This window comes from Macaca fascicularis, chromosome 15 (genome assembly GCF_037993035.2).
Source record: "Macaca fascicularis isolate 582-1 chromosome 15, T2T-MFA8v1.1".
Lineage (NCBI taxonomy): Eukaryota > Metazoa > Chordata > Mammalia > Primates > Cercopithecidae > Macaca > Macaca fascicularis.
This window is the reverse complement of record NC_088389.1, coordinates 110495677-110509171: the sequence shown is the minus strand read 5'-3', so window position 1 is coordinate 110509171 and position 13495 is coordinate 110495677. Positions and strand designations below refer to the sequence as shown.

General features: G+C 36.2%; 1 pseudogene; it reads right to left on the bottom strand.

Moving 5' to 3' along the window:
- Positions 1–9718: 9718 nt before the first annotated feature.
- LOC123569096 (ankyrin repeat domain-containing protein 36B pseudogene) lies at positions 9719–10442 on the bottom strand (annotated as a pseudogene).
- Positions 10443–13495: the final 3053 nt, after the last annotated feature.

The window sequence follows — 13495 nt, the reverse complement described above, 5'->3', positions numbered from 1 at the left end:
TCATATGTCAGACTTACTTACAAATAATAAATTACTATCATATTATTTTCAGTTTTTTTCTCCAAAAAGAAAAAACATTATTAAACATATAATGCATATTTGGACTTCAGGACAATACAAGGAAATTTGGACAAGGATGTTCCACAAAAAATCACCTCTTTCTTTTTTTGAGGGAAAAAAGGAACAATTTTCAATCATAAAAAATGAACCTGGGGTTGGCCAGTTTGGGATGGAGTTGTGGTAGTGACAATAAACCATAGCTGGCAAACTGTGGTTGACACTCTTACTTGCCCTTTTCTTGTCTTGATCACCAACAATCCATTGTAAGTCATATAGAGTCAACATGGGGACATACTGAGTCCTCTGGACTTTACTGACCTATGGAGTTCATTAAATAAACTTTTTTCCTCTAAAATACCTTTTGCCTCCTTGCTGTCAGTCACTACACATTCCTCTCCTATGAACAAAAGTTCTCTGAACAAGGAATTTGGTGGAAAGATACTTTATTCCAATGAATAGTTTGGAAACTATAGCCTCCTGTACAAAAGAAAGGAGTGTTCCAGACAACAAAGAGAAGGACTAGGATGGGTTTTAGGTTTGGTGTTGCTTTTATCTTTTTATGTTAGATTTCAGAGGCACATGTGCAGGTTTGTTACCTGGGTATATTGTGTGATGCTGAGGTTTGGGGTACAAATGATCTCATCACCCAGGTACCGAGCATAGTACCTAACAGATTTTAAAGTCTTGCCCATCCTCCATCCGTCACCCCTCCAGTAGTCCCCAGTGTCTATTTGTTGCCTTCTTTATGTCTAGGAGTACCTGAGGTCTAGCTCCCACTTATAAGTGAGAGCATGCAGTATTTAGTTTTTCTGTTCCTGCATTAATTTGCTTAGAATAATGGCCTCCAGCTGAATCCATGTTACTGCAAAGGACATGATTTCTATTTCTTTTTTATGGCTGTATATTGTTCCATAGTGTACATGTACCACATTTTCTTTATTCACTCCACCACTGATGGGCACCTAGGTTGATTCATGACTTTGTTATGGTGAGTAGCACTGAGATAAACATGTGAGGGCATATGTCTTTTTTGTAGAATGATTTGTTTTCTTTTGGATATGTTCCCAGAAATGGGATTGCTAGGTTGAATGGTAGTTCTGTTTGATGTTCTCTGAGAAATCTCCAAACTGTTTCCCACAGTGGCTGAACAAAGTTACATTCCCACCAACACTGTATAAGTGTTCTATTTTCTCCCCAGCCTCACCAACATCTGTCTTTTTTTTTTTTTAACTGTTTAGTAATAGCCATTCTGACTGGTGTGAGATGCTATCTCATTATGTTTTTAACCTGCATTTCTCTGATGATTAATGATGATGAGCATTTTTTTTCATGTATGTTGGTTCCTTGTATGTCTTCTTTTGATAAGTGTCTGTTCATGTCTTTTGCTAATTTTTTATGGGGTTGTTTTTTACTTGTTCAATAGTTTAAGTTCCTTATAAAATCTGGATATTAGACCTTTATCAGATGCATAGTTTGTGAACATTTTCTTGTATTTTATAGGTTGTTTAGTCTGTTGAGCTGAGCAGAAGCTTTTTAGTTTAATTAGGTCCCACTTGTCAATTTTTGTTTTTGTTGCCATTGCTTTTGGGGACTTAGTCGTAAATTCTTTTCCAAGGCCCATGTTTGGAATTGTGTTTCCTATGCTTTCTTCTAGGATATGTATAGCTTGAGGTCTTATAGTTAAATCTTTAGTCCATCTGGAGTTAATTTTGTCCAGTTTTATTCTTCTGCATGTGGTGAGACAGCTATCCTAGCACCATTTATTGAATAGGGAGTCCTTTCTCCATTGCTTATTTCTGATGGCTGTAGGTGTGCAGCTTTATTTCTAGGTTCTTCGCTCTTTTCCACTGGTCTATGTGTCTGTTTTTGTGCCACTACCATATTTTTTTGGTTACTGTAGCCTTATCATATAGTTTGAAGTTGGGGAATTTGATGCCTCTGGACTGTTTTGTTTTGTTTTTTATTAGAATTGCTTTGGATATTCTGCCTCTTTTTTGGTTTCATATAAATTTTAGAATAGTTTATTTCAATTATGTGTAATTAAGCTCTGATTTTAGTGAATTTTTTTCTTCTACTAGCTTTGAGATTCATTTGTTCTGTTTTCTAGTTGCTCGAGGTGTGGTAGTAGATTATTAATTTGACATCTAAGTATTTAAGTTAGACCTATAAACTTTCCTCTTAACATTGTTTTTGCTATATCTGAGAGATTTTGGTATGTTGTACCTCTGTTTTCATTTCTTTCAAGTAATTTTTTTTATTTCTGCTTTGATTTTGTTGTTTACCCAAAAGTCATTCAGGAAAAAGTTGTTGAATATCCATGTAATTGTGTAGTTTTGAGAGATCTTCTTAGAATTGATTTTATTTTTATTCCGCTTTGGTCCAAGAGTATGGTTGGTATGAATTCAGTTGTTTGGAATTTATTGAAACTTGCTTTATGACTAAGCGTGTGGTCAATCTTGGATTATGTTCTGCGTGCAGATGAGAAGAATGTGTATTTTGTTGTTGATACTATTCTGGAGATGTCTATTAAGTCCAATTCATCAAGTGTCAAGCTTATGTCCAGAATTTCTTTGTTAGTTTTCTACTTTGATGATACCTGTCTAATGCTTTTAGTGGGGTATTGATGTCCCCCACTATTACTGTGTGGCTGTCTAAGGCTTTTAGTAGATTTAGAAGTACTTGTTTTATGAATCTTGGTGCTCTAATGTTGAGTACACATATATTTAAGATATTTAAGTCTTTTGTTGAGCTGAACCCTTTATCATTATGTAATGCTGTTGTCTTTTTTTTTTTTTTTTTTTTTTTTTTTTTTTTTTACTATTGTTGGTTTAAAGTCTCTTTTATCTGGTATGAGAATAGCAACCCCTGCTATTTTTTGTTTTCTATTTGTGTGTTAAATCTTTCTTTAACCCTTTACTTTAAACCTATGGGTGTCATTATGTTGGAGATGGGTCTCTTAAAGGTAGCAGATAGATGAGTCTTATTTTCTTATCCAACTTGCCACTCTATGCGTTTTAACTGGGGCATTTAGCCCATTTATATTAAAGGTTAATATTGATATGTGAGGTTTTCATCCTATTGTGAAGTTGTTAGCTGTTTGCTTTATAGTTTCTATGGGGTTTTTGCTTTATAGGGTCTGCGGGCTATGTACTTAAGTGTGTCTGTGTGGTAGCAGGTATTGTGTTTTCATTACCATGTTTAGAACTCCCTTAAGGATCTCTTGTAAGCCAGGTCTGATGGTAACAAATTCCCTTAGAATTTGCATTTCTGGAAAAGATTTTATTTCTCTTTTGCTTATGAAGGTTAGTTTGACAGGATATGAAATTCTTGGCTGGAATTTCTTCTCTCTAAGAATAGTGAAAATAGGCCCCAAATCTCTCCTGGCTTGTAAGGTTTCTGCTGAGAAGTTTGCTGTTAAAATGATGGGGTTGCCTTTCTTCATAATCTGCCCTTTTTCTCTACCTGTCTTTAAGATTTTCCTTTAGCATTGACATTGAATAGTTTGGTGACCATATGCCTTGGTGATGTTCATTTGGTATAGTGACTTACAGGTGTTCTCTGGACTTTTTGTATGTGCATGTTGATCTCCCTAGAAAGATTAGGTAAGTCTTCTTCAATTATTCCCTCAAATATATTTCCCAAGTTATTTGCTTTTTCTCTTCTCTCAGGAATACCAATAATTCATAGGTCTTGTTCCTTTACATTATCCCATATTTGTTGAAGATTTTGTTCATCTTTTTACATTATTTTTTCTTTATTTTTGTCAGACTAAGTTAGTTCAAAAACTGGTTATCAGGCTCTAAAATTTTTTCTTCTGCTTGATCCAGTCTATTGATAAAGCTTTCTATTGTACTTTGAAATTGCTTAAGTAAAATTTTCAATTTCAGAAGCTCTGGCCTTTTCTTAAGATGTTTACCTCTTTCTTCATTTCCCAGATTGCTTCTGCAGTTTCTTTGTGTTGATTTCCAACTTTGTCTTGGATCTCATTGAGCTTCCTTGCAATCCATGCTTTGAATTATTCACCTGTTAATTCTGAGTTTCCATTTTGGTTAAGAATCAAACCTAATTAAATCTCTATCCACTGATGGATAGCTAGTGCAATCCTTCGGTAGTGTCACTACATTCAGATTTTTCATGGTTCCAAAATCATTTGACTGGGTTTCTTCTCATCTGGAGACACTGGCACTTCTAACTTTTGTAATTATTTCCATGCAAGTTGTATTTCTTCTTTTTCTTCTTTCTTTCCCTATAATAATAGTATTATTGTTTGTTTATTTATTTATTTATTTATTTATTTTTCCCTTTCTACCCTCACCCTTCTTCCTAGGGTCTAGGGGGTGTGACTGTAGAGAATGCTGAGCAGAATCTTTTTTTTTTTTTTTTTTTTTTTTTTAAGACAGAGTCTCACTGTGTCACCCAGCCAGGCTGGAGTGCAATGGCGTGATCTCGGCTCACTGCAACCGCCTCCTCCCAGGTTCAAGCCATTCTCCCGTCTCAGCCTCCCGAGTAGCTGGGATTACAGGTGCCTGCCACCATGCCCGACTAATTTTTTTGTATTTTTAGTAGAGATGGGGTTTCACTATGTTGGCCAGGCTGGTCTCAAACTCCTGACCTCATGATCCACCTACCTCAGACTCCCAAAGTGCTGGGATTACAGGCATGAGAATATAATCTTTTGACTTTGCTTCTATAGCCCCATGTAATTCTCTTCGTGGGTTTTATATTAGGCTGCACGGTTCAACCTACAAGGAAGGCTTGAGTTTTAGAGCAGAAATGTTCTGTCTAGGTTCCCATTCAGGTCCATTTACACAAATGAAAGGTTAGAAACGCTTAATTCAAATTGATCAACACAGCTGAGTTGCAATAGTTTGATGTAACTGAACTCTAGTTAGCTGATGCAGACAACCCCTGCCTGGTTCATACAGCTGAGCCCTGATTGGCCTAGGCAGGCAAGCTCTAATTGGTTGGTTCAGGTGAGCTCTGAAAGTTCCAAAGTTAAAAATGGTGTGAATTTTGAGGGAATTCAAAGTACCTGTGTGACCTCTAGTCAGCCAATGGCTGCTTGGATGTATTTTAGATTTAGGCCCAGGTAGCCGATCAGGGTCCAGGATTGGATCTTTCAGGTTCACTTTCTTCACACGCTTCTGCCTTTGACTATACATAAGGTTCAGCAAAAACAGACTGGCTTTGTGCCGTTGCTTCTTAAGATACTCTTCTTGATTGTTTTATTAATTACGCCTCCAGTTCGCTTTTTGTTTTCCAGACGTGTAACAAAACCTTTCTATGGTTGATGACTTCCACAGTCTCTTGACTTTCATTGGTCTACTAATTTTGGTATCTCATATTTTCAGGAGGAACAAAAGGCTAATATGTGTTCATGGTCTATCCTTTTTTACTACAAGTGCCTGCTGATTTTAGTATCCAGCGTTCTCACAGGAGAAAACTAACCTGGGTTAACAGATGTAGCATTTATGATTTCAACTTCTTTTGAGCAATCAATCACTAAGGATTTAGAATACAGTAATTTCTTCTTATTATTATTATTATACTTTAAGTTCTAAGATACATGTGCACAACGTGCGGTTTTGTTACATATGTATACATGTGCCATGTTGGTGTGCTGCACCCATTACCTCATCATTTACACTAGGTGTATCTCCTAATGCTATCCCTCCCCACTCCCCCCACCCCACAACAGGCCCCGGTGTGTTATGTTCCCCTTCCTGTGTCCAAGTGTTTTCATTGTTCAATTCCCACCTATGAGTGAGAACATGCGGTGTTTGGTTTTCTGTCCTTGTGACAGTTTGCTCAGAATGATGGTTTCCAGTTTCATCCATGTCCCTACAAAAGACATAAACTCACCCTTTTTTATGGCTGCATAGTATTCCATGGTGTATATGTGACACATTTTCTTAATCCAGTCTATCATTGATGGACATTTGGGTTGGTTCCAAGACTTTGCAATCATGAATAGTGCAGCAATAAACATATGTGTGCATGTGTCTTTATAGCAGCATGATTTATAATCCTTTGGGTATATACCCAGTAATGGGATGGCTGGGTCAAATTGTATTTCTAGTTCTAGATCCTTGACGAATCACCACACTGTCTTCCACATGGTTAAAGTAGTTTATAGTCCCAGCAACAGTGTAAAAGTGTTCCTATTTCTCCACATCCTCTCCAGCACTTGTTTCTTGACTTTTTAATGATCACCATTCTAACTGGTATGAGGTGGTATATCATTGTGGTTTTGATTTGCATTTCTTTGATGGCCAGTGATGATGAGCATTTTTTCATGTGTCTGTTGGCTGCATAAATGTCTTCTTTTGAGAAGTGTCTGTTCGTATGCTTCATCCACTTTTTGATGGAGTTGTTTGATTTTTTTCTTGTAAATTTGTTTAAGTTCTTTGTAGATTCTGGATATTAGCCCTTTGTCAGATGGATAGATTGCAAAAACTTTCTCCCATTCTATAGGTTGCCTGTTCACTCTGATGGTAGTTTCTTTTGCAGTGCAGAAGCTCTTTATTTTATTAGATCCCATTTGTCAATTTTGGCTTTTGTTGCCATTGCTTTTGGTGTTTTAGACGTGAAGTCCTTGCCCATGCCTATGTCCTGAATGGTATTGCCTAGGTTTTCTTCTAGGTTTTTTATGGTTTTACGTCTGACATTTAAGTCTTTAATCCATCTTGAATTAATTTTTGTATAAGGTGTAAGGAAGGGATCCACTTTCAGCTTTCTACATATGGCTAGCCAGTTTTCCCGGCACCATTTATTAAATAGGCAATCCTTTCCCCATTTCTTGTTTTTGTCAGGTTTGTCAAAAATCAGATGGTTGTAGATGTGTGGTATTATTTCTGAGGGCTCTGTTCTGTTCCATTGGTCTATATCTCTGTTTTGGTACCAGTACCCTACTGTTTTGGTTACAAGATACAGTAATTTCTAATAAGGAAATTATACCTATCCCAAGGAGTTGATTTGAAGGTGAAATGAAATAATTAACATGAAAATGCTTTGTAAAATTATAAGTTCCATAAAAATGCTTTGTGTTATTATTTTTGTTATTACTATATCAATTTTATGGATGATACTGTCTAGGTGACACAGTGCCTTTTTGTTTGTTCTTTTACAAACCAACCATATTTTTCAATATCTCAATGGAAATGTATGACATTGTGAAGGTTGGGAATGAAACCATAGACGTTTCTTGACACTTATCACTTCACAATGTTTTTAGCAACTATTTTCTCATGTATTCCTCTTTCCAATTTTATTGAGGACCTACATCCAGTTATATCCTTTACTTGAAGATTTAGCAAATATTTTCTAGACTTTAAATATTTTAGGCTTTGTAGGCTGTATACAGTTTCTGAAGTTCCCCTTCCTCCTCCTTTTTCTTTTTCTTCGACAACCTTTCAAAATGTAAGAATCATTCTTAGCTCACAGGTCATACAAAAAGATCTATGGGCCATTTTTTGCCCATCACTGATGTATTTCTTTACTGAATAGAAAGCAAATCTTTGAATAAATCACTTCTGTAAAGGAATTGATCTCCCTGATCTTTTTTTTTTTAACTTTTCTACAATTTTTAATCAACATTGCATCCAGAGAGATCCTGTTAAAACCTAAATCAGATTGTATCACTCGAACCTCTATAATGGCTTGCTCAAAGCAAAAGCCAAAGTCCTCTAAATGCCTCCAAACCCCTAGCAACCCATGCTCTCCGTTTCCTTGCTGACATCATTTCCTTCTCCTCTCCACTCTGATCTCTCTCTCCCTCACACACTGATGCCCTTTCTGTTCCCTAAATACTCAGGGACACTCTTGCCTCATTGCCTTCCCATTTGGCTGTTCGCTCTGCCTGTAACACTCATTTCCCAGATAAGCCCACTGTTGTTTCCTGGAACACCCTCAGGTTCCTTCTTAAATTTCACCTCCCCCATAATTTCAAATTGCAACCTCTCTCCACCATCTAACACTCTTTATCTCCTTTCCCAGTTTTCTATTTCTCCGTAGCAATTATCTGATGTACTATTTATTTTACCCATCTATTTTTATTCATATATTTATGCCTATGTTTATAAGATTGTTTGTTTGTTTATTTTTGTGTCCCCCTCCAACTACAAGGTGAGGATATTTATCTTTTTTTGGTTATGGCTATATTTCCTCAACATACCTGTGAAACATACCAAAGGACAGTACCTGGCATTTGGTAGGGGATTAATAAATTATTGAATGAATAAATGTGTGCATGGATTAGTGAATGAATCCCCATAGTGTCTGAATTGAAGACTAGTGTGAAGAAGAAGGTAGCATGGTTGGGACAGGGTACTGCAAGAAGCAGTGTTTGGAGTTCTCTTCTATGTATGTAAATATATAGGGTTTTGTTCATTTAGATAATTTTAATGGAGTTTGGAACTATTTGAGAGAGACACATCACCATTTTTTATAGTGCATTCTATAGAATTCATTTTAAGTGCTTGTAAATATTGGAAATATACGCAGGCATATACACATCTATTGAGTTTATTATAAGAGGCCCCTTGAGGTAGACACAGCAAGTGTAAGTATCTTTCTTTTTTTGTTTGTTTTGTTTTGTTTTTGAAAATTGAACAACCATTCTTTTATTTAAAAAATAATCTTAGCAAACTAGGGATACAAGAGAATTTCCTCAATCTGTTGAAGGGCATCTTTAAAATATCTACTGCTAACATCCTATGTAATGATGAAAGACTGAATGCTTTCCCTTAAGGGTGAGAATAAGACAGAGATGTCAGCTCTTACCACTCCTATTCAATATTGTACTAGAGATTCTAACCACTGCAATCATTTTTTAATTGGGAGTGGGGAGAAAGAGGGAGGGAAGGAGGATAATAAAATGCCTTTAGATTGAAAATAAATAAGTAAAACTGTCTATTCACAGATATTATCACCTATGTAGAAAACCAAATCCATTACCAAGTTACAGAAACCAACCAGTGAGTTTTGCAACACTGCAGGATGTATAATCGATATACAAAAATCAATTGTGTTTCTATATGTTAGAAGTAAACAATTAGGAATTGGAATTTTAAAAATAATACTATTTTCTGGCCGGGCACGGTGGCTCAAGCCTGTAATCCAGCACTTTGGGAGGCCGAGACGGGCGGATCATGAGGTCAGGAGATCGAGACCATCCTGGCTAATATGGTGAAACCCCATCTCTACTAAAAAATACAAAAAACTAGCCAGGCGAGGTGACGGGCGCCTGTAGTCCCAGCTACTCGGGAGGCTGAGGCAGGAAAATGACGTAAACCCAGGAGGCGGAGCTTGCAGTGAGCCGAGATCTGGCCACTGCACCACAGCCTGGGCGACAGAGCAAGACTCCGTCTCAAAAAAAATAAATAAATAATACTATTTTCAATATCATTAAAATATAAAATTATTGAGAATAAACCTGACAAACTATGTGGAATATCTGTACACTGATAACTAAAAAGCACTGCTAAGAAAAATTAAAGAAGACCTAAGTAAATATCTTGTTCATAGGTTGAGAGACTCAACATTGTTATGATGTTAATTCTTTTCCATATTCATCTATAGATATAAAGCAATTTCCATCCCAAGCCAAGCGGGCTTTTGTTTTGTTTTGTTTTGTAGAAATTGAAAACTGGTTGTAAGATTCACATGGCATGCAGATGATCTAGAAGATTCACAATAACTCTCCTATTGTGTAGCCTGGTTCCTAACAGGTTATGGACCTGTCTGTGGCCTGCAGGTTGGGGACCCCAGTTATAGAAGATCCAGATTTAAATTCAGAAGAAGCTTCATCTACTTCTGTAGTTTCATTTTCTTGCAACACCTGCTCCATCAAACTTGAACTTTGCAGGATTTTCTGAATCTGCTCAATTTGGTCATCTTACTTTTTAATTGTATTTCTTAACATGGAATTTTCTATGTCATGCTTTTGTACATGGCCTTGCGTCTCCTTGGTACGTCTTATAGTCGCTGTAAGTTGATCCTGTATTTCTTGAAATTGACTTCTCATCAGGCCTAATTTCTCCCTTGAATCCTGCATCTCACATTCCAAATGGATGCAGTGACGCAATGAAGCATCCAGCAAAGCTTTTGTTGTTGTTTGTTTAGGACATCATCCCGTTTTGTTGACATTGTCTCACAACTACTCTTTCTGCTTTCTATCTTTCATATTGACATTGTTTGTCTTTCAAATGATTAAATTCATTGATCAACTTCTTATAGTCTTCTCCTAGCAAAAGATGGTGCTTTCTGCACTCAGTTTGAAGGTTTTGTACTCTAGCATCACATTTGGCTTGAATATCAATTATCGTTTTTTCTTGATTGTCAGCTTTGTTGTGAGCATCATTCAGTTACTGTTGAAGTAACATATTTTGTCTTTGTAGTTGACATAATTTTATTTGCTTTTCTATGCACTTTTCTACTTCCATTTTTGTACATTTTTTCAGTGTCCTTCATTTGACACTGTGTTTGGTTTAGTTCTCTTTGTACGTGTTCAAAAACCAAAGCCTTTTCTTTCAGAGCCTCTCTTGTGTAATGGAGCTCAGTTTTGAGGCCCCTGGACTTACTCTCAGCTTTAGAAAGTTGCTGAGAAAGAATCAGAATAGGAGAATTCAAATTTTCCTGTAAATGACACAATTTATCTACTGTGTAAGTATCTTTCTTTTACAGATGAGCTTAACTTGCTCAAGGCTACATTACAATTTTGTTATAAATGTAATACTAGACTGAGAGTTTTTCAGCAGATCTTCCCTAGAAACTTGCAACTTATAAAAGTGATCCTGGTAACCCACAAAGATTTATTCAGGTTTCGACAATATATACACTACAGATTCAATTATAGCCCATCCATTTTAATGAACGGAAAAAATTATTTAGCAGAAAACAAAAAGTATATTAAATGTTGTACTATATTAATTAGTAATGGGAAATAGGCTCCATCTCTTGTAACATAACTTGAGCCCATCATATCCACATTATGGTCATGTTGATATTTAGTCAGGCTGCCCTTCTCTGTCTCTAGAAGAATTCTCATATAATTGTACTTATTGAAACAGATAAGGGATATTGGGTATTTAAGAGTTTGTCACCTTGATTTTTCCAGAAGTCTTGCCTATAAAGCAAAGATAGTTGGTTTGGACACTTTCAGCTACAAAGAGATTGTTAGGTTCTTAATTTTCATGGTAAATGAAGTGAGCTTATTTCGTCTCTGTAGCCTTCCACATACCTATATTCAGTCCTTGTTCTATGTTTGGAAAGAAAGAAGTATAAATTAAAAATGAAGAAAAGCAAATGATAACTTAAATGATACATGGGATATTTTATTGATTTACATCAGTATACACTGATGTATGCGTGTCTGCATGAATGCAGATGTAGATGTATGCGTGTCTGCATGAATGCGTGTAGAATTCAATGTGATCTAGTTGAAAATTTTGTTTTAGAGTTGTAGTTGGGGTGGAGCCTTCAAGGTACCAGAAGACAGCAATTCAACTATCCTATTAGAAACTACAGTCCTCATACACCTTTATTTACCAGTTTTGCTCATCTACAGTATCAGAGGTCTGTATCCTACTTTGTTTTCAGAATTTTCCAAATGCCTCTTACTACTCAGTGTGGCAATTTCAATATTGCCAAGCCCTGTACCAGTTACATAGGACAGAAGGATTTTATTTTCTGTTTATGCATCTATGTTCAGGACCCAATGAAAGAACAATTGTGTGGAATTGAGGAGGTCTAGGTTTTTGTCCCAAGTTGGCCAGAAAATAATTGTGGCCCCTTGGAAAAATCAGTTATTCTGGGGCCTCCTTACTTTTGTTTCCACAGAGTCTACTAGATGACCCCAAATAACATTTGTGTTGTCTGCAGTAATAGTTTAGATGTCCTTGGTATTCTAAGATAAATGAACACAATTATACATAAAGCTGTGCAGCATCTCTCACTATGTTTTTAGAGCTTCCTCCATTTTATAGATGATAAGCTGACAGAAATATAGCAGAAGTGAATAATTTGACCAGAGGCTCCATAGTAAATGGAACTAAAACACAAGTTTCTTTCCCTTCTTGAGCTCACATAGCCAACACATAGGTTGTTGAATATTTAACTTTGTTTTAAACAAGGCTATTATTATAGACTTTCCAACCAACAGCAGAAAGTATTGAAATTCCTGAAAGATCCCTAACTTTGTGAGATTTCCAGCTCTATTTTCATGTCAAGCATGTTGTATAAGTATCAGATAATAACTTCTCAATGCTTCTCTGAACTAAAGTTCTGAACCTGTTGAGGTTTGCTCCTTACTAGCTTAAGTTTATCCCAGATAGCAAGGAGCAAACCAAGGAGAAAAGAGAAGTTTTCTATTCCAAAATAGAAAAGTGGTTAACTGGGTTTTGATGCCAAACAAGTATTTATATGCTTACCTATAACACATTAATTTATTGTACCTACTACTTGTGTTCTCTCCAGGAAATGCAAAGGTATTTGAGGCATAGGCTGTTGGTTTTTTTCTATTTTTCCGCAGACTGTAAGCTTCTCAGGTAGAACTATATTTCACTAGCATCTGTAACCAGAACCTAACACGATATCCATGAAACAGTCAATAAATATGCAACAGATAAGTTAACAGATAGAGACATGACTTTATTTCCAAATGATCACATTATTAAGAAAGATCCAAGGCATAAGCAAAGAGAAAAATTGTATTTCCAGTCACAGAGTGGCAACTGATATATAAATGATAGAGATAAGAAGTGCTACAGCGATTTGAAAGAGACATAAAAGTTCTTACTGGATTTCCATAGGATAAACCATGTGAAAAAAAAGGGAGAGATGGATTTTGAGTTATTGGTGGGGGTTGGGGTAGTCACAAACCTAGTCTTGATTTAAAATCAAATTTGCAAAGTGATTATATTACAGGTAATGTAATGACATAACTCACTATACTGAGACTTGCAGAGTTTATGATGGTTGTCCAAGATACAAAAACAAGTAATTGTGGGCCAGAATTTTAACCAAGTCCTGATGATCTCAAAACCCCAAATCCTTCCTCTGTCATTAAGTTGCTTTTGACAGTAATTTTTGGTGGAATGGTAGAAACTGGCTATAGGATGTGGATGGAAAATAATAGCATTGAGGACTGGTGAAATATATATAGGTGGTGCTTTAGAATGAATGGCCCCTGTCCTGTTATCAATGAATGAGGAGAACTCATTAAAAGTTTCAACGAAAAGACTGACAAGAGTGACATTAGCAAAATGGCAGACTGGGAATCTCTAAGCTCTGAAAACACCAAAAACACCAAGGAAGAACCAGAAACTGGCTAAACTAACCTTATAGAAGCTCTGAAAAAAAGTCAAAGATTTACAGCAAATGAATGTTTGCTCAATCAGGAAAAAGCCACCTTCATATGGTAGGATATTTTATGGTG